The 21,816-nt window shown below is 33.3% G+C and overlaps 1 long non-coding RNA gene across 1 annotated transcript; it reads right to left on the reverse strand.

The window, feature by feature from the left end:
* Positions 1–389: 389 nt before the first annotated feature.
* On the reverse strand, positions 390–815 carry LOC149566435 (uncharacterized). Its single transcript, XR_016361561.1, has 2 exons — positions 742–815; positions 390–620 (listed from the first exon to the last, which is right to left on the reverse strand). It is a non-coding gene; the product is annotated as an uncharacterized LOC149566435 (long non-coding RNA).
* Positions 816–21,816: the final 21,001 nt, after the last annotated feature.

Here is a 21,816-nt window from a genome sequence, read left to right on the forward strand (position 1 = left end):
AATTCCTCTTACAAAATGTCATCTCATCCCTAAATTCTAATCACTTGTGTATAATTTTTTAACAAAACCCCTTCCAACTGTTATGTGATAAAAATAGTTAAGTAGAGAGAAACACTGCCATAAATGAAAGTTCCATTTCAACTCTCAATTTTAAAATTTTGCTTATAAAAACCTTAATATGTTTATACAGCTTTACAGATGCCTAAATATTCAACATGTAACAGTAAAACGGCCATCAAATCCCTATAATAGCCCAGTAAAAAGTTTTGATGCCCGGTAAAACTTCTGGTATATGAAAATAATTAATGCATATATCATTATACCCAATTCAAAATGCAAAGCTATGTAAAAACTCATAGCGTGATCCAATCTTAAGGATGTAACTGAAATTTTAAACATTAAAATTATATGACTTTTACATTGAATCTAGATATCCTTGTAATCACAATCAAATACCTGTTGTGTCAGATTTCTTTGATCTAATTATCTGTCTGGTTAAACATACATGAAATATTGACTTCATCGTGGGATATATAAACACACCGGTTTTCCGCGAACAGTTGTAAGATTTGCACACGTCAACACCCAAACGCTTGGAGGAAAAGTTTCCACAACAAAATCTGCACACAGCAATTGAAAATGCATTAGAACGGATTCAGCTGCGGCTGGAAAACAAAGACATATTCCAGAAAAAATCAACGGCCAAGTTGGTAAAATGCAGAACAATAACCAACTCACAACCTAATCTCAGAAATCCGTCCGCGGCCTGCGTATGCGCGGTGGAGAATGACCCAAAAGGACTGCAGCAGAGACATTTGATCGAATCGAAATGATTTGTGATTCATAGGAACTTATTATTTTTATTAATTAACTAATAACATTGTAGTTGCTGCTTAGAAATTGCCTGCGCTGGCCCACTTCATACTAAGATTATTATCTTCTTCCTGTTTTCTTCGTAGCTCACAAATTAAGTGTGAGATTCGACTCCCCAATGGGGCTTTACGACCCGACATGCCCGAATTTTCTGCCTCCCTCGTGATGGCTGTTAAAGTCTAAGATATTATAATTTAATAATAAAAATCTCTTTACCTTGGGTGTCATGTCTTGCCTTTCAACCATTTTCTTCTTCTTGTTTATGTGGCCAATAGCCAAATGCTGACTTGGTTAAAGATGGTTTTAATCTTGTTTTAAGATAAATCACATTTAATATCTTCTATTACACCTAAGATTAAATTATTTATTTTAAGTTGGAATGTATGACTTATTATATTATGATAATGTTGCCATCAAATGTGTTGTTAAATGTCTTATTTTAATATCAATGTGATTATGCTAATGTATTTACTTCCTAATGATAATATAATTAAGATGTGATATGTTGGATTATGATGGGTGTTAACTCATTGTTGGTTGCGAGTGTTTGAGTGGATGTAGAAATTGTTGCGATAAGTGTATTTTTGAGGTAGAGATGGCTAGCCTCTCAGAAGGGGATGCATTAGATGATCATGTTGCCACTCACACACATCACTTAGGATTTCATGTTGTTTTGTGTTACATTTACTAAAAGTTAACCTTGTAAGCTCAAAGTGGAATTTAGATGTTACATTGGATGTGGTTTAATGGAAAGATGTATAAATAGATTGTTATTATATTATTATACAAATGGATGATTTTTGGTAATAGATAGACAAAAGATCCACCTTGATTGTTTAATAAGACTTAAGTTCTAATATCTACATGTGCCACCATACAATTTGTTTATGTTTCTAACTTCAAAAAGAAAAAAGGGGAAAGCCATCGCACGGAGGATTAGGTTAGTTATTTTGGAAGGAATGATAAAAAGAAAGAAAGAAAACAAAAGAAGGAAGAAAAAGGAGGAGCAATGGCTGGAACTAGAGAGGGATTTTGGGGAAGAGCCACATCAAGAAGGATTTGGTTGCATGCACTATCAGGTTCAAAATTATCTATCAAATCCATGAATGCATAAGTTGATTCAACTTGTTTTAGTTCTTCAATGTCATTATGTATTTTTCCTTGTTAGTTGTTTTGATTTTGTGGAAGTATTTTGTGTGTGCTCTTCAACTTTAGACTGCTACTTAGCTATAGGATGCTAGACCTAGGGTAATGATTTAAATAACAGTCATATTTAACCACATGACATAGGGTTTCTAAAACAAAACTCTGCCTAGTCCAATCTTGTTTTATTTGACAATGTGATTTCTATTGTTGCGATGAACTCTAATTCATTCTACACAAAACAATAGTTGAACAATTGCCAACCTTGAATCCGTGATAACTATAGTATAATTGAGCTTTGCATATGCATTGCCTCTCTTCCTTTCTTGTTTAGCAATGAGTATAATCAATTACAGAGTTAGAGGTTTGCCACTATTATCTTCACTAAAGGTGTATTTTCTCTATTTTAGTGTTTCTCTTTTGTGAAGCTGCATAGATTTTTTTTGGGTATCTCCTTCCTTTTAGATGTGTGCAGACATTGGACCTTGAGTATCATTCCACTCCTTCTTGATCAACCTTTGAAGTCACAACTGCAAATTATTGAGTGAAATATGTGGATGTGTGTGCATTTTTGTTAGAATAAGACTATCCAAGCTAAGTTAACTATTGTTTTTCCATTACATTTAACTCTTCTATTCAGTGCAGATTTCTTAAATTCTATCAGATATTATAAACAAATATTTCCATTTATTTCTTTCCATGATGAAATGTTAGCATGATGATTGTGGAGCACTATTAAAGATGTGAAAATTCTAGAAATCAACAGTGAGAAAAATATCCCTTAACCAACTGATTTCTAATCTAGATGTAATACTGTAAGATGTTTGTTGAATTGTTTATGAATAATTTCAGGATTCATAATGTACTGATGCCAGTGTTTTTGATTGAATCAATGTTTTTTTAAGAATTCATAAGGTTAAATGAAATGTTGTTTTCTTTATTATTATTATTATTCTACAACCGAGTGCATAAATGAATTGGTGTAGGTTGTTTGATGCTTTATTACCTTCATCCTAGTATTGTTGTGTTTGAATGCACCATAAGGAAAATATGGACATATGTGTTTATAAATAGATTATTTAGATGTAATCAATATGATTCTTAGGCCTAAATCCTATGAAAAACACATTTCCTTAGTTAAGGGATGAAAGTGTTGCTAAGTTATTAGCTCAAGATCCAAAAAACAATACAACCAGAATCCGTTTTGACATCTTGTTGTAAGTCAGTGTGTAGATGTGTATTTTCCTTCATGGCTAAGTGTAATGTAGAAATAATAGGAAGGATAGAATGGATACTTCATGTTTAGTTTCTTCTATCTACCAATTCTATAGAATGGATACATTTTGTTCTTGTTTCTTCTACTATTAAATCTAGCTCTGTAAATGCTTGACCAAGCCACTTGTTTACTGCATTTAATTATGTGGTCCAGGTAATGCATATTGGTGTGTGACTATGCTTTTTTTGTTTTAATACATATGTGTAGATGTGTACTATTATTTTCATTCCCTACTATATTCCATGATTAGGCTACTAGGCACATGGATGCATGTAGTATGTTTCACCATTGCACTAGATCCATCCTATCCATCTTGTTCTAGGAAGCTAGGCTTCTTGTGCTAGGGTTAGGGCATTCAAGAAGAATCTCAAGGGAGTAATCACTCTGTGGTTGGCGAGGTAAAAGTGCTTGGGCCACACTCTCATCTCAAATAGCAGATAGACGACATCCTATGGCTATGGAGACAGGTAACGTTGAAGGTCACATGATAGGAATGTATAAACTTAGCTTTTATTGTATTTTAATCCTTGAGATGAGTTGTTTTATGTAATTTCAAGAATCTGATGTAAATGTATTTCACTATAGTCAATGAATGTTAAATCCAGCAACTTGGCCTTATGTGTAATTAGTTTTGTGTATCTCTGACATAACTTTATGATGGATCAATGTGATTAATCTTCACCAACATGATGTAACTCTAAATATTCTTTGAGTATTCTAAGATGTGAAATTGTAGATCAACACCTTTATGTTACGCTTAATTTTTTTGATAAACTAATTATAATATTTAATCAGTTAATGGATAATGAGTGGGTCTTTGACTTTTCCACATTGGTTGTGATTGGTTCCTTTCTGCTCTTTCTACAATTTGTTTATCGTGGCATTTTCAAAGTAGGACATGATTCTTACATATGGTATCAGAGCATGGTTTAAACCTAGGCCCTTGGGCTACTATGCTAACTTGCACCAATGTTTGTTAGGTGTTTGAGTTATTACCATGGCCACAAGAGCTAAACAAAGAGGCAGATCTAGTAGTGGTGCACGAACTGAGGAATCTAACAAGAGGTTAGATTAGATATTGGCATTGTTGACCTAATAGGGGGCTTTGTTATAGTAGCAAGGCCAAAGGATGGATAACCTAGAGCATGAGACTCGAGGCGAGCACATTAAAGAAGAGGCAAGGAAGTGTGATGAAGATCAACACTCCAAAGCCCTACATAAATGGGAAGAGAAATTGAGGAAGAAATGTGAGGATGAATAGTTGGTTGAGGCTATCATGAGATCAAATTTAAAGAAAAAGGTGAAAGATGATTGTTGGGTTGCTCTCATTAATATTGACAAGGTATAGATAGTAGTTGACTTGAGCAAAGATCTCAAGAAGGTGACTCCATCCACATTTCATGGTAGAGCTTCTGGAGAAGATGTTGAGGCATGGATTACCAACATGGAGAAGTGTTTCCTAGTTCAAAACTATAGGGAGAAATCTAGAGCAGTTTGGGCCACATTTCAACTAATGAATCATTCGATGTCATCCTAGGCATCAATTGCTTAAGTGAGCATAAAGTTCTAATAAACTATTAGGATAAGGTAATTGAATTCCTTGATGACACAGGGTATTTAGTGATACTAAATGGTGTCAAACAACCTTTGGAGCTAAGGAAAATTTGAGCAATGCAATTGAAGAAAGCCAAGAGGAAAGGATGCCAGTTATATGTTGCCCATGTTAAGAGTCTGGAAGAATATCAACCTCGATTAGAGGATCATCCTATTTTGCAGGAATTCAGAGATGTGTTTCTGGATGATTTTCCCAAACTACCCCCTAAGAGGGAGTTTGAATTCTTCATAGATCTTGTACTAGGAGCAGAACCTCAACAAAGGTTCCCTACTGTATTACTTCCACAGAAATGTATGAGTTGAATACTCAGCAATAGGAACTCTTGGATAAAGGTTTCATTCGACTTGGTGTATAACTATGGGGAGCTCCTATAATCTTTGTTAAGAATAAGGATGGTACCTTAAGATTGTGCATTGACTATTGTATGCTAAACAAGGTGACCATAAAGAATCGATACCCTCTCCTAGAGATTGATGAACTTTTTGATCAATTGAAGGGAGCAACCATATTTTCTAAAATTGATTTGAGATCCAGATATCACCAACTTTGGATTCGAGATGAAGACATACCCAAGACAACATTTAGAACAAGGTATGGGCATTATGAGTTTTTAGTCTTACCTTTTGGACTAACAAACACACCAGCTACTTTAATGAACCTAATGAACACTGTCTTTAGAGACCATCTCGACAAATTTGTGGAGATATTTATTAACAATATGTTAATATACTCCAAGAATTTAGAAGAGCATAAAGAGAATTTGCACATAGTGTTGCAGTGTTTGAGAGAGAGGAAACTATATGGAAAACTCTCCAAGTGCTCTTTTTATCAAAAAGAGATCCACTACTTGGGACATATTTTATCAACAAAAGGCATAAAGGTGGACCACACAAAGATAAAAGTCATCCTTGAATGGCCAACTCAACATAATGTAAGTGAGGTTAGAAGCTTTATGGGTCTTGCTAGGTATTATAGGAAATTCATTGAGGGATTTTCCAATATTGTAGCACCGATCATGTCTCTTCAGTGCAAGGGTAAAATATTTGAGTGGACATAAGCATGTGAGAAATCCTTTCAATTGCATAAGAAAAGGCTTACTACCACTCCTATCTTAATCATACCAAATCCTAATGGATTTTTTTTGTCACCACAAATGCTTTAAGAGATGAGCTTGGGGGTGTATTAATGCAGGATGGTAAGGGTGTTTCCTATGAGTCCAGAAAGCTCAAATTGCATGAAGTAAATTATGCCTCTTATGATTTAGATCTGGTGACAATAGTACATGTTTTGTAGATGTGGCAACATTAGTTATTGGGAAAGCCATTTGAGCTTAAGACTAATCATATGGGATTGAGATACATTTTCACTTAACCTAATCTGAATGCTAGGTAGAGACAGTGGCTTGAATTCCTTAGTGAGTATGACTTTGGCATTGAATATATTAAAAGCAAAGAGAATAGGGTAGCAGATGCACTTAGTCGCAAGAGGCATATCACCACTATTACTTCATCTCAAACTCATATAAGAGAGTTCATTCTTCAATACCTTCCTGGAGATACCCATTATGAATGGGTGAAGTCCATTTTGGATATCAATACCTCTGATTCATGATTTGTTGATTACTCTTTTGATGAGGATGATGTGCTTAAATACTAGAACATGATGTTTCCAATTGTGAAGGGTTGTAGAAAGTTGTTCTCAAGGAGATGTATTATACTCCATTTTCAGGGCACCTAGGGGTAAATAAGATGATGACTGATTTGAGACCTTTATACTTTTGGTTGGGACTCAAACAGGATGTGATGGAGTATGTGGCCTAGTGTTTGGAATGTCGACTTTTCAAGGTTGAACATGTCCATCCGATAGGACTTCTATACCCACATGTCATTCTATAGTATAAATGGTAGGTTATTAGCATAGATTTTGTATAGGGTTTACCCATAACACAATGCAAGCATGATGTCATCTTGGTTGTAGTTGACAAATTAACCAAAGTTGCACATTTCATTCCTGGCAGTCTAAAGGATGGATCTCTAGTTTTGGCAAGGATATTTGTCCAAGAGATATTTTGACTACATGGTATTATAGAGACCATTATCTCCAATAGGGATACCTGAATGAATTCAAGATTTTGGGCAACCTTGAAATCTGCTTTGGGTACCCACCTAAATTTTAGTACAGCTTACCAGCCTAAGACTGATGGGCAGACTGAGAGGGTGAACCATGTGCTTGAAGATTTGTTGCCCATGTATTGTATGGATCAATAGTATAAATAGGAGGAGTATCTCCCATTGGTGGAGTTTTCCTATAACAATTCCTATCATTCTTCCTTGGGTATGGCTCCATTTGAGACTCTTTATGGATGGATATGTCAGACTCCTATCAACTAGGATAGGGTTGAGGACAGGGTTGTTGTGGGTCTTGAGATGTTAAGAGAGATGGAAGAGTAGGTTATCCTAATCCACAGTCAGCTGAAAGAGGTAGCAGATCAATAGAAGAGTTATGTTGATGAGAAACACACTTTTCGATAGTTCTAGAATGGGGATAAAGTGTTTTCGATGGTTAGACCACATAAGAATTCGATCTCATTCGATAAGAGCTCAAAGCTTGCCCCAAGATTTTTTGGTCCATTTGAGGTCTTAGAAGTTATCAACCTAGTTGCTTATTATCTTGCTCTACTACCTACTTTAGCCCATATTCATAATGTCTTCCATGTTTCTTTGCTTAAGCCATATCATCCTAAGATATCTTATGTTCTTGACTGACATGTGTTGCAGGTATAGGATCTAGGGGTGATGGTAGTTTAGCCCACCTAACTCATTGAGTAGTGTACCCTTAGGGCATGAGACATGGACTTCTTCAGTATAAGGTCCAATGGGAAAAATTTGGCATGGATAGTGCCACTCAGGAGGATGCAGAGGATTTATAGAAATCTTTTACCCATCTTTTTGTATAGCTATTTTGTTTTAGTTGGATATTAGTTTTGGTATGTGTATGCTAATTTTGTTGTGAATGACAGCAGGATGATGGCTATTCCTAGTGGGGAAGGATGTCGCTTCTTTCCCTTTAACCATTTTCTTTTTCTTGCTTACATGGTGAATAGCAAAATGCTGACTTGGTCAAAGATGGTTTTACTCTTGTTTAAAGATGAATGAATTTTAACATCTTAGATTACACCTAAGATTAAATGATTTATTTTAAGTTGGAATGTATGATTTGTTATGTTATGATGATGTTGCCATAAATTGTGTTTTTAAATGTTGTATTTTAATATCAATGTGATTATGCTAATGTATTTACTTCCAGATGATGATATAATTAAGATGTGATATGTTGGATTATGATGGGTACTAACTCATTGTTTCTTGCAAGTGTCTAAGTGGATGTAGGAATTGTTGCAATAATTGTGGTTAAGGTAGAGAGGGATCGCCTCTCAGAAGGGGATGCATTGGATGATCATGTTGTTTTGTGTTACATTTACTAAAAGTTAACCTTGTAAGCTCAAAGTGGAATTTAGATGTTACATTGGATGTGTTTTAATGGAAAGACATATTGATAGATTGTTATTATATTATTATACAAATGGATGATTTTTGGTAATAGATAGAAAAAAGTTCCACCTTGATTGTTTAATAGGACTTACATTAAATTCTAATATCTACACGTGCCACCATAAAAGTTTGTTTATGTTTCTAACTTCCAAAAGAAAAAAGGGGAAAGCCATCATGCAGAGGATTTGGTCAATTATTTTGGGAGGAATGATAAAAAGAAAGAAAAAACAAAAGGAGGAGAAAGGAGGAGTGACAACTGGAATTGGAGAGGGATTCTGGGGAAGAGCTGCATCAAGAAGGATTTGGTTGTAGGTGCTATCAAGTTCCAAATTATTTGTGAAATCCATGAATGCATAAGTTGATTCAGCTTGTTTCAGTTCTTTAATGTCATTATCTCTTTTTCCTTGTTAGTTGTTTTGATTTTGCGGAAGTATGGTGGGTGTGCTATTCAACTTTAGACCTCTACTTAGCCATAGGATGCCAAACCAAGGGTAATGCTTCAAATGATTGTCATACAACCACATGCCATGGGGTTTCTAAAAAAAAAACTTTGCCCAGTCCAATCTTGTTTTATTTGGTTATGTGATTTTCATTCTTGTGATGAAATCTAATTAATTCTACACAAAACAATAGCTGAATAATTGCCAACCTTGAATCCATAATAACTATAGTATAAATGAGCTTTGCATACATATTGTCTCTCCTTTCTTGTTTGGAAGTGAATATGATCAATTACAAAGTTAAAGGCTTGCTGCTATTATCTTCACCGAAGGTGTATTTTCTCTATTTCAATGTGTCTCTTTTGTGAAGCTGCATAGATATTTTTCTAGTATCTCCTTCCATTTAGATGCGTGCATAAATTGGACCTTGAGTATCATTCCGCTCCTTCCTTTTCAACCTATGAAGTCACAACTAGGAATTATAGAGTGAAATATGTGGATGTGTGTGTGAATCTATTAGAACAAGACTATCCAAGTTAAGTTAACTATTGTTTTTCCATTACATTTAACTCTTCTATTTAGTACAGATTTCTTAGATTCTATCAAATATATAAACAAATATTTCCTTTTATTTCTTTTTGTGATGAAATGTTAGCATGTTGATTGTGGAGCATTATTAAAGATGTGAAAATTCTGGAAATCAATAGTGAGAAAAACATCCCTTAACCAACTGATTTTTTATCCATATGTAATATTGTAGTATGTTTATTGACTTGTTTATGAATAAATATAGGATTCATAGTGTACTGCTACCAGTGTTTCTTTTTAGCATTCATAAGGTTAAATGAACTGTTGTTTTCTTTTCATTTATTATTATTATTATTCTACAACTGATTGTGTAAATGAATTGTTGTAGGTTGCTTGATGATTTTTTACCTTCATTCTAGTATTACCATGTTTAAATACACCATAAGAAAAAGATGGGCATATGTGTTTATACATGGATTATTCACATGTAATCAGTACGAGTCTTAGGCTGAAATCCTATGAAAAACACATTTATAAAAGTTTTGTCGAGTTATTAGCTCAACATCTAGAAAATAATACAACCAAAATCAATTTTGACATCTTTTTGTAAGTCAACATGTAGATGTGTATTTTCCTTCATGGTTGGGTGTAATGTAGCAATAATGGGAAGAAATAGAATGGATACTTCATGTTTAGTTTCTTTTGTCTACCAGTTTTGTAGAATGGATACATGTTGTTCTTGTTTCTTCTACCATTAAATCTGGCTCTGTAAGTGCTTGGCCAAGCCACTTGTTTACTATATTTAATTATGTGGTCCAGCTAACACATATGTGTGTGTGACTATGCTTATTTGGTTTTACTACATATGTGTTGATGTGTATTGTTATTTTCATTCCTTGCTATATTCTACAATTAGGCTACTAGACACATGGATGTATGTAGTATGTTTCACAGCTGCACTAGATCCATCTGATCCATCTTGTTCCAGGAAGCTAGGCTTCTCATGCTAGGGTCAGGGCATTCTTCACATTAGGAAGAATCCTAGGGGAGTAATCACTCTGTGGTTGGCAAGTTAAAAGTGTTTGGGCCACACTCCCATCTCAGATAGCACAAGGACAACATCGTATAGATTTAGAGATAGGTTATGTTCAAGGTCACATGACATGAATGGATAAACTTAGCTTTTATTATATTTTCATCCTTGAGATGAGCTATTTTATGTAATTTCTAGAATCTAATGTAAATTTATTTCACTATAGTCGATGAATGTTTGGAGCAAAAACTTGGCCTTAGTGGTAATTAGTTTTGTATATCTCCGACATAACCTTATGATGTGTCAATGTGATTAATCTTGACCATCATGATGTAACTCTGAACATTCTTTGAGTATTCTAAGATGTGAAATTGTAGATCAACACCTTTATGTTACACTAGATTTACTAATAAACTACTTGTAATATTTAATTAGTTAATGGATAATGAGCGAGTCTTTGACTTTTCCACATTGGTTGTTATTAGTTCCTTTCTGCTATTTCTACAATTTTTTTGTTGTGGCATTTTTTGAGTAGGACATGGTTCTTACATTGGGTTGGATGTTGAGATTGGAATGCACAAGTGAATTTATTTGTTCGACCGACCAATGGCCACACCTATTTGTAGTTTAAGCTATTTTTCTCTAAAAATTAGCTCAACACAAATGGCTACAATAGCCAGTGGACGAGAAAATACTGATGGAGAACAACAATTCATTATTGAGGTGGCTGATCATGAACAATAAGAAAATAATTATCTTCAATAGTCACAGTAGGTTTTGTGTCTATATTCTTGAATTCTCTTATTGGAGAGGCTCATCTCAAGACACACACAAGGCATGTATAAGTTGTTTAATTATTACGTGGGTATTTATGGAGCAATCGTCACTGCCATATTTTCAGTGCAAATGGTACACGTATAAATGCATTGCACAACATGGTGGGATTTTTCATTACTTATTGCTATTGCTTCTATTGGATTGATTTTTGCAATTTTTGTCAACACATTCTATCAGTACATTGCATTTCTTAACAAACAATGTATTGCCAAACAATTTAAAGTATTACTTGACAGAAATCTATGAAAGATTAATCAAAAAGTTGAAATGAAATATAAACTAAGACCAAATAAATTATATTGATAAATAGAATGAGTTTAGAAATAGATGGCATCAACATTTATAGATCATAAATGATTTGTTAAAGAGACAAAATAATTGGAGGGAAAACACCCATGACCATTAGCCTTCAAATACTCAACAATCTCTCACTTGAAGACAATAGATGCATCAACTAATTACCCATTCCCCTACTCTACATGCTAACCTAATTCTTTTTAACAAGGCCAAGAGAATTCCTAACACATTCAAACTTCTCCTTGGCAACAACCTTCATCAACATATTTGCCAGATTGATCTTTGTATCAATTTTGACAACCTTTGGTTTTCCTTCTTCTACCACATAGCAAACATAGTGAGCATGCTTGTCAATATGTTTCGAGTGTCACTGAGAGGAATGATTGTGAGCCATAAAAATTGCACTTTGAATATCAAAAATAAAACATAATCATCTTCTTGCCAATGTAGATCATTGAACAAGCGTTGCAACCAAATCATCTCTCTAGCACCTTTGGAAAGAGCCAAGTATTCAACTTCAACAGAATAAAGTGCAACACAATGTTGCAGCTTTGAGGCCCAACTAATGGAAGCCTTGACAAATATAAAAGCATAACCAGTAGTAGACATGCATTTATCTCGATCTTCGGCAAGATTTGAATCCTTACAGTTGAGCACGATTTCTACCACACTTCTACATTTGGGCCCAAATTGTGATGGCCTGTCATCGCCCAACTAATATCAAGAGGAATTGGCTCCCATCCAATGGGCATCAGACTTTTGATATCAAAATTTGTGAAGGAAAGAGTGAGTGTTGCAATTGCAACGGCCAAAGCTATCATAAATTTACCCAAGTCACTAACAAAGAGTTGTTTTTCACCATCCTAATTGCGACAAAAAATCTATGGAAGACACAGTCTCAATTGCAATGTGTTTTTGATAGTAATGCCATGGGACCCATGGTTAGCTATTAGAAGCATCCATCACATTATCGAAGGAAAGGTGGTAGGAATTTTGCAACACCAACGACTAACTATCAAAAGTTGTAGTTGCAATTACGATAGCATGTTGTATTAATTTAAAAAAGAATTGTTGTCAAATGTTGAATAGCTATGATGCTCTCATAGCTCACATAGTTAGTTGTCATGCAATCATAGTTTAATATTGAGCTTCACTTGGTTTTGAGAATAGTTTAATATTCTCTACTAATTAGGGCCAACCACATGAAGATGGAAGTTCATTTGGCCCCACACTGCGCAAGCCCCCCCCCCCCCCCCACCCCCACCAAAATATTTAAATTCTAAACATCGAAAACCTTTAAGAAATGATCAACATTTAAAGTACAAAAAATGGTTCCATACTAGCAAAAGTGGCATCATTTTCCCATCTTCTAGTGCATGTCATTTTTCCATCACATCCAAAATAAGATTTTGCCACAATGAATTGAGAATGCACGTGCAGCTACATTCAAATGCATGGACAATAGGTGGAGCTAACAAAACACCACATAGTTACATTTATTTAATAGGTCTATTAAGTTTTTAAAATAATAGACCATCATGAACAATGTTCGTGGTGATCTATAACTTAAAATACCTAATAAAAGACCTCTAACAAAAATGCAAATTTCTTGTGTTTTTTAACTTCGCCGGTTGTCCATGCATTTGAACATCTTCATTTCTCACAAGAAATTTATCACACAGATACATATAGGAATGTCCTCATCACCTCCTGCATAGAATGAATCCAATAATACAAAATGCTCCTTAAGAAATAATAGTTCAGTTTAAATAAATAGATGAATGAGAGAGAAAAAGAGGAATCTACGTACCAATAGGCGTTGCCATTGCATCTATGACCATGCTACCTGTTGAGTGAGTTTTATTATTTTTCTATTATGCCAAGATCGCCCTATTTATATACATATATACATATATACATATACACATATATACATATACATATGTCTATATATATACATATATATACATATCTATATATATACATATATATACATATACATATATACATATATACATATATACATATATATACACATATACATATACATATATACATATATGTATATATGTATATATATATATAAATATATATATACATATATACATATACATCTATACATATATACATATATATGTATATATGTATATATATAGATATATATATACATATATACATATATGCATATATATGTATATATGTATATATGTATATATGTATATATATATATGTATATGTATATATGTATATACATATATACATATATATATATGTATATCTATATATATGTATATGTGTGTGTATATATATATATATGTATATGTATATACATACATACATATACAGAGATCACAAGGGCATGACAACAAAATCAACAACTGGATCAATTTAACTGGGTTATGGCTCGGGCATGTGCTATTCCTATTCATCATATGGTTTCAATGATAAAGGCAACATTTTTTCAACAATGGCAATAGGTTTTGTATCATTGGCTTTATTCAATGCCTGATTTTAATGAAGTAACAATGTAGTTTTTAGGGTGGAAAGGATTATCTCACCCCGAGATTCTTGCTAATGGGAGGATAATAAGTCAAATAAATATAGCCCTTAAAATGATAAATCAATTTGTAGAGGTTATGACTATGGAACAACCTAGGACTAGAGAGAATGTAAGCTATCTTAGGGTGATGGAGCAGGGCCAATTTGAGGCACTTTAGTAGAAGCATATGCCCAATAGCAAGCCTCGATTTCCATTGGCAATGAGATTCAACTTCCATTGTTGGGCTAGTGTATGAAGCCTTTATATCGAACCATTCATTATAAATTGGGGAACGTGCTTCATGCCTAACATTCAAGTGATGTATCTGCATATGCAATTTTATCACATTAGAAAAGTATATTTGGTCATGTTAGCTAGGAATAGTTGACTATTCATTTTATCATACCTAATCCAATGATAGTTCTATAGGAATTTTTAATCAATCTGACTAATCAACAACTAGACTAATGGATCGCAGTGACAAAGGTATAAAATCTATGATTGAAGTCCCTAAGAAAAAAGATTTAGATAATGAATCATTTAAGAGGCTACTAGAAAAAAGGGGGCAAAAGGACAAGATATGATCATGACCATGATAGTGAAAATAAAAACTATGGACATACAAGAATGAATTTAAAGAAATATAATGGAAATTCTACAAAAGGTTTTGATCAGAAGAATCAGATTTATGGAGGTGCCGAACATGATGATATTATATATGATGTACAAGGAAAATACAAGAATAGGGATATGGAAAAGAATTGTAGCTCACAAAGCGTGGGATCTGACTTGCTAATGGGGCTTTACAACCTGACAAGCCTAAATTTTTTGCCTCCCTTGTCATCACTATTAAAGTCTAAGATATTAAAATTTAATAATAAAAGTCCCTTTACCTTGGGTTGGACATTAAGATTGGAATGTATGAGAGAATTTATTTTTCATTTCCCTTTATGCTTTGCCTTCTTTTCTATGTATTTTAGCAAAAGGATAACAACAAAACAAAAAATTCTGAATACATAACCAATAGTAGACCTACATTTATCTTGATCTTTGACAAGATCTAAATCCTTGTAGTTCAGCATGATTTCTACCACACTACTACATTTGGGCCCAAATTGTGATAGCTTGATGTCATCTAACTGACATCAAGAGGAATTGGCTCTCATTAAACAAGTGCCAAAATTTTGATGTTAGAATTTTTGACAGCAAGGGTGACCATCACAATTATGATGGTTGGAAAAGAGTTCATTTTCACCATCATAATTATGACAAATATCTATTGAAGACACTATCTCAATTGCAATGTGTTTGCAATAGTAATGCCATGGGACCCACAGCTAATCATTGGGCACATCTATCACAATAACAATAAAAAAAGTGGTAGAAATGCTGCAAAACTGATGGCTAGCCATTAAAAGTGGTAGTCACAATTACAACAACATGATGTATTAATTTTATTTAAAATTGGTGCCAAACATTGAATAGCTATGATGCTCTCATAGCTCACAAAGTTAGTTGTCATGCAATCATTGGTTAATATTGAGCTTCACTTGGTTCCAAGAATAGTTTAATATTCTCTACTAATCAAAGCCAACCACGTGAAGGTGGAAGCTCATTTGCACCCCCCATGTAAATTCCCTGTTAGCATCTAAAATCTTTAAGAAAGAATCAATGTTTAAAGTACAAAAAAGGTTCCATAACTGCAAAAGTGACATCATTTTCCCATCTTCTAGTGCATGTCATTTTTCCATTGCATCCAAAATAATATTCCACCACTCTAAATTGGTAATGCACATGCAGGTGCATTCAAATGCATTGGCAGCAGATAGAGCTAATAAACATAACTTGATTACATTTATTTAATAGGTCTATTAAGTTTTTAAAATTATAGACCATCATGAACAATGTTCATGATGGTCTATAACTTAAAATACCTAATTAAAGACTTCTAAAAAAAATGAAAACTTCTTGTGTTTTTTAACTCTGCCCGTTGTCCATGGATTTGAACATCTTCATTGTTGATGAGAAATTCATCACACAAGTACATCTATGAATGTTCTCATCACCTCTTACATAAAATGAATCCAATATGACAAAATGCCCCCTAATAAAAAATAGTTCAAGTGAAATAAAAACATGAAAATTGACAGAGAGAAAGAGGAATCTACTTACCAATAGGTGTTGCCATTGCATCTATGGCCATGCTACCTGTTGAGTGGGTTTTATTTTATTTTTTGTTGTGCCAAGATCTCTCTGTTTATATACATACATACATACATACATATACACATATATATACATATATGTATGTATTTACATGCATACATACATATACTGAGATCACAAGTGCACGACAATGAGATGTAGACATGACAAAGGCATGGTAATGAAATGCAGCAATCACAAGGGCACGACATCAAAATCAACAATTTGACCAATTTGACTAGGTTATGGCTCGAGCATGTGCTATTCTCATTTATCATATGGTTTCAATGTTGGAGGCAACATTTTTTCCATGGTGGCAATAGGCCATCACTAGCTTTATTCAATGTCTAATTCTAATGAAGTAACAAAGTGGTTTTTAGGGTGGAAAGAACCATTTTTCCTTGAGCTTCTTGCTAATGAGACGATAATAAATCAGCTAAATATAGCCCTTGAAATGATAAATCAAGTTGTAGAGGGTATGACTTTGGAACATCCTAGGGCTACAGAGAATGTAAGCTATCTTGGGGTGATAGAGTAGCGCTAATTTGAGGCACATTAGCAGCAAAAAGAAACAACAACATATGCTCAATAGAAAGCCTCAGCTTCCATGGGTGCACCTCATTTGAGTTTGAAGAAAGTGATTGTAATATGGAGATCGATGGGTGATTTCATTGTTGGAGTAACCAGTTGAGATGCACTATAATTAAACTAGAGGAAATTATTGATAAACCAAACATTTAATGAAGAGGAAATTTGAAAACTTGAATGTTGAAATGCTGAAATGAAAGCTATTAAGAATTTAAAAAAAAACCTATGCCAGGGTTATAACACAATTTGTGTAGTTGATTTTAGATATTTAAAAAAAATGTGACATAAATCTTTCCCAATTTATTATTTACAATGCAAATGCTCTCCCATGGCCTGAGCTAAAACCCTCATTATAGAATCCAAAATTATGGAATAAAATATGATTATGTCCCCAACAAAGAATTAAAATGTAATTTTTTTAGATTCCACTTAGTACTATATTGATAAATTCAATAAATTCTACTACCATTCAAATAAATTTACATTGATTCCAAAGCTTAGACCTTAACAATAGTTGAAAGGTAAAATATTGTTGTCAAAGAATCTGCTAAAAACAAGCAAGAGTACATATTTAGAATGAACATAGATATTCTAGCCATCTTGGGTGATTTGGCGATAAGGTTCTACAAGGGAATGGGCCTCGTGAGTTAACATATAATGTCTTAAAATACTTAAGTGCTAACTAACTATGTCCAAGGTGTCTGCACACTTGAGGCATACTCTGCCTACCAAGTTGCCTACATACCTATATCCACGGGATTAAGATCCTTGAAATACTCACTCTAACAAATATGTAGTTTTGGTTTGTAATTTTTTTGATATAGTTGTATTCCTATAAAAACTGATGAGATTTACTCACCTAATACATCTCATCATCATCTTACACCCACTAGGGTGAATCTAGTAGTTTCTATAATTACAATACTATAATACCTTGGTGCAACCTTTGTGGTGTAGTTAAAAGTTAATGTAATGTTAACCTATATATATCCTAACTCACTCCTTATATAGTTATGTTTAAAAGCTTGTGACAATACCCGTGGTGATGCTGCCTATTGAGTGAGTTTTATTGTTTCTCTGTTGTACCAAGATCTCTCTATTTATATACATATATACATACATACATACACATAGATCACAAGGGCACAACAATGAAATCCTAGATCTCCACTGATGTCCAAAATCCACAAGATATCTCTATATATACATATATGCATATACATACATACATATTTACATATATACATACATGCATATACATACATATAGATATATACACATACATACATACATCCATACATACATTAATCTACATATGCAATTTTTTCACCTTGAAAAGTTGAATTTGATCCTGCTAGCTGGGAACAACTGATTGTTCATTTTATTGTACCTAATCTGATAATAGTTCTACAAGAATTTGTAATCAACCTAGCAAATCAGCAACTAGACCAATTTAACTAGGTTATGGCTTGTTTCTTTCTAAAAATATTTGTTGCGATATGTTTTTTCTAAAATTTCTTGCAAACTCTGCCCATTTTTTCTAGTTTGCATTATTTTTGTGTAGGATTTTGAGCTAAGTCACTTAGCACAGATTGAGTGAGTTTTATTGTTTTATTATTTGAATTGTAGAATATGGGATTTGTTTTATCATTGGCTTTGTTCAAGTCCTAATTTTAATGAAGTAACAAAGTGGTTTTTAGGGTGGAAAAGACTATATAATGAAGAGAAAGCTTGAAAATTTGAATGTTGAAATGCTAAAATGAAAGCTATTGAGGATCAAACGCCTATGACAGAATTACAACACTATGAAATTAAGTTTAGATAAATATAAAAATAAAAATAAAACATGACATAAATCATTCCTCTTTTGTTTTGATTGTGGAGATCTATGTGTGAAAGAGGGTGGAGAGCTCCAAACAAGGGTGGAGAACTCTGAACATTGGTGGAGATTTCATTGTCATGCCCTTGTGATCATTTCATTTCATTGCCATTCCCTTATGATCTCTTTATTTCATTTTTGTGCCCTTATTGGAGATCAATGGAGATCTAAGATTTCATTGTCATGCCCTTGTGATCTCTACATTTTTTTGTCATGGCCTTGTGATCTCTATGCCCTTTCTCTATGATTTCATTGTTGTGTCATTCCCTGGTGATCTTTATGCCCTTTGTATCACTACAACATTTGCGGTCAAATTGCAACAAAAATTTGCAACGGCAGTGTAATTTTTGGTGTATTTGGGCCCAAATGTAGTAGTGCTTACTCTGTGATTTTCTTCATGGGGAGAAGAGGTACCTATGTAAATGTTTTTTCTTTCACTTCTAAACATGTATCTCTTTATATTCCCCCCAATATCTGATTAGATATCTCTATTTATATACATGCACACAGACACACACACACATGTGTGTGTGTGTGTGTAAATACATACATACATACATACATACATATACATGTGTATATTTATGTATATACATACATACAAACATACATATAGAAAGATCACAAGGGCACAACAATAAGATGTAGATATACATGTATACATACATACATATATACATTCATACATGTATGCATACATACATATGTACATACATACATACGTACATACGTACATCTACATATGCAATTTTATCATTTTGGAAAATTGTATTTGATCTTTACTCAATCACCAAGAGGTAATATAATTTGTAAGTACAGATTTCTACATACTTAGTTTGATATGAATAGTTTTGATTGAATTCCTCTGAGGAGAGTAAGTCTACTCATGATGATAACTACTCCATGTATTGGGTCTTTAGAGGAGAGAGACTTATAGAAGATTAGAGGTTGTTTATGGTGGGGTAGGAGGAAGATGATCGTGTGAATGGTTGATTAGGAAAGTTGCAAAAAATCAGGGTGTTAGTTACAAGTAGTTTTATTAATTTGATAAGGGAATAAGCTTCGAAAGAAAGATGATTAAAATTAGCATGTCCATCGTTATGATAGATGTCTCTATCTCAAAAAAAAAGTTACCTCAAATGACAAGTGACAAATTATTAAATATATGAAAAATCAGAAGAACATTCACCTATAATATTTTTGAAGGACAAAAATATAATAAATATATAATTTGGTGGAAAAAGCCATGAGCTATGTGGCTCCACATTGTGACTATCCCACTATTTAGAAGTGGAAAATGTTAAATATGAAGATCTTGAAATTAAAAAAGATAACTATCAAATATTTATATTTTTGTTTTAGTAATAACAAATATACAGTCTCATTTTAAGAAAAACAATATTCTTAAATGTATATGATTAAATAAAATAAACAAGAGTACTAGTTGTAGCTGTATAATTCTAATATTACTAATTATGTTAAACAAAATGTTCAATAAAACAAGTATGAAGTAACATAAATAGATCATTTGCTCAATCCTATTATGACTTAATGTGAATGCATCTAATCATTACCTGGGTGATATTATGATGAGATCTTTATTCAATCACCAAGTGATAATGTAATTTGTAAGTACAGATTTATGCATACATAGTTTGGTATGAATAGTTTCTATTGAATGCAAGGATAATTGCTTGTGTGAATTCAAGACATAAATGATTAATTTAATTTAACATAAGTACTATGTAAGTGTGTATGTATGCATGTACAGCAATTCACATAGTGAGCTGATTTACATACATACATGCACATATGCATACAACCATCATAATCAGTTATCCTTGAATATGACCAAAGCTATTATATATGAACAAGAGATACATGTTTAGAAGGAAAAGAAAAGAACATTTACATAGGTACCTCTTCTCCTCTTGAAGAAAATCATGGAGCAAGGGCACGACATAGTAGCGAAATGTAACAATCAAAAGGGAATGACAACAAAATCTTAGATTTTCATTGATCTCAATCAACATTTAGAGCTCTACACCCTTGTTTAGAGCTTTCCAACCTCTTTTGCATGCAGCTCTCCATAATCAATCAAAACAAATGGGGAATGATTAATGTAGTATTTTCTTCTTCTTCTTTTTCATAATTCATAATCCACAATCCACAAGATCTCTCTATATACATACATACATACATACATACATGAAAACAACAATGCACTTTCTAAGAGTTTACAATTATTTAACAAAATTAATGTTTTACAAGAAAATGCATTTGAAGAACTGTTAGCTTAGAAGGAAGAACATGGTGTTGAAATTGTACAAAAAAGTGCTTGACTTGAGAGATCCTCAAGTTAGGGTGTTGATCAATCTTGAAAACTTGAATGCTAAAATGAAAGATATCGATGATCAAACATCTATGCTAGAGTTACAACACAATGTGAAGTTGATTTTAGATAAGGTAGAGGAAAATATTTAGAATTTTGATAATCAAAATTTAATGCACAAGAGTAAAGGAGAAGGAGTGGCTTTATAAAGAGAAGGAGAAGAAGCAACTTTAGAAAGAAACAACACAACAGAACCAACAGCTAGACAACCTAGAGGATGTTATGGGAGCCACTGGATGGAATCCATGAAAGTGTTGTAGTAGGTACTATGACATTGGAATCACTTGTTGGTGTCTTTGAAAATTTATAGTACAAATGTTAAATTCTTATAAGAGTGTTTCAAGTATTGGCATAGTCTCCCTGTGATGATCCCAAGTATCAAATGCTTATAAAAGTGCCTCAAGGTTGGAAACCACTTCAACATCCTTTGCATGATTTAGAGGTAATGTCATTGTTGTAGAGGCTTTTGCAAGGGAATGAAGCTTGTGATTATGGCATTTACACAAAAGCAGAACTTGCTTCTTCAACTCCTTACACTCAACTCTTCACTAAAGTTATTCTTCAATTCCTTGCATATGCAATTTTATCACCTTAGAAAACTATATTTGATCTTGCTAGCT

Source organism: Cupressus sempervirens, chromosome 3 (genome assembly GCF_028749045.1).
Source record: "Cupressus sempervirens isolate cs-2001-9-10 chromosome 3, ASM2874904v1, whole genome shotgun sequence".
Classification (NCBI taxonomy): domain Eukaryota; kingdom Viridiplantae; phylum Streptophyta; class Pinopsida; order Cupressales; family Cupressaceae; genus Cupressus; species Cupressus sempervirens.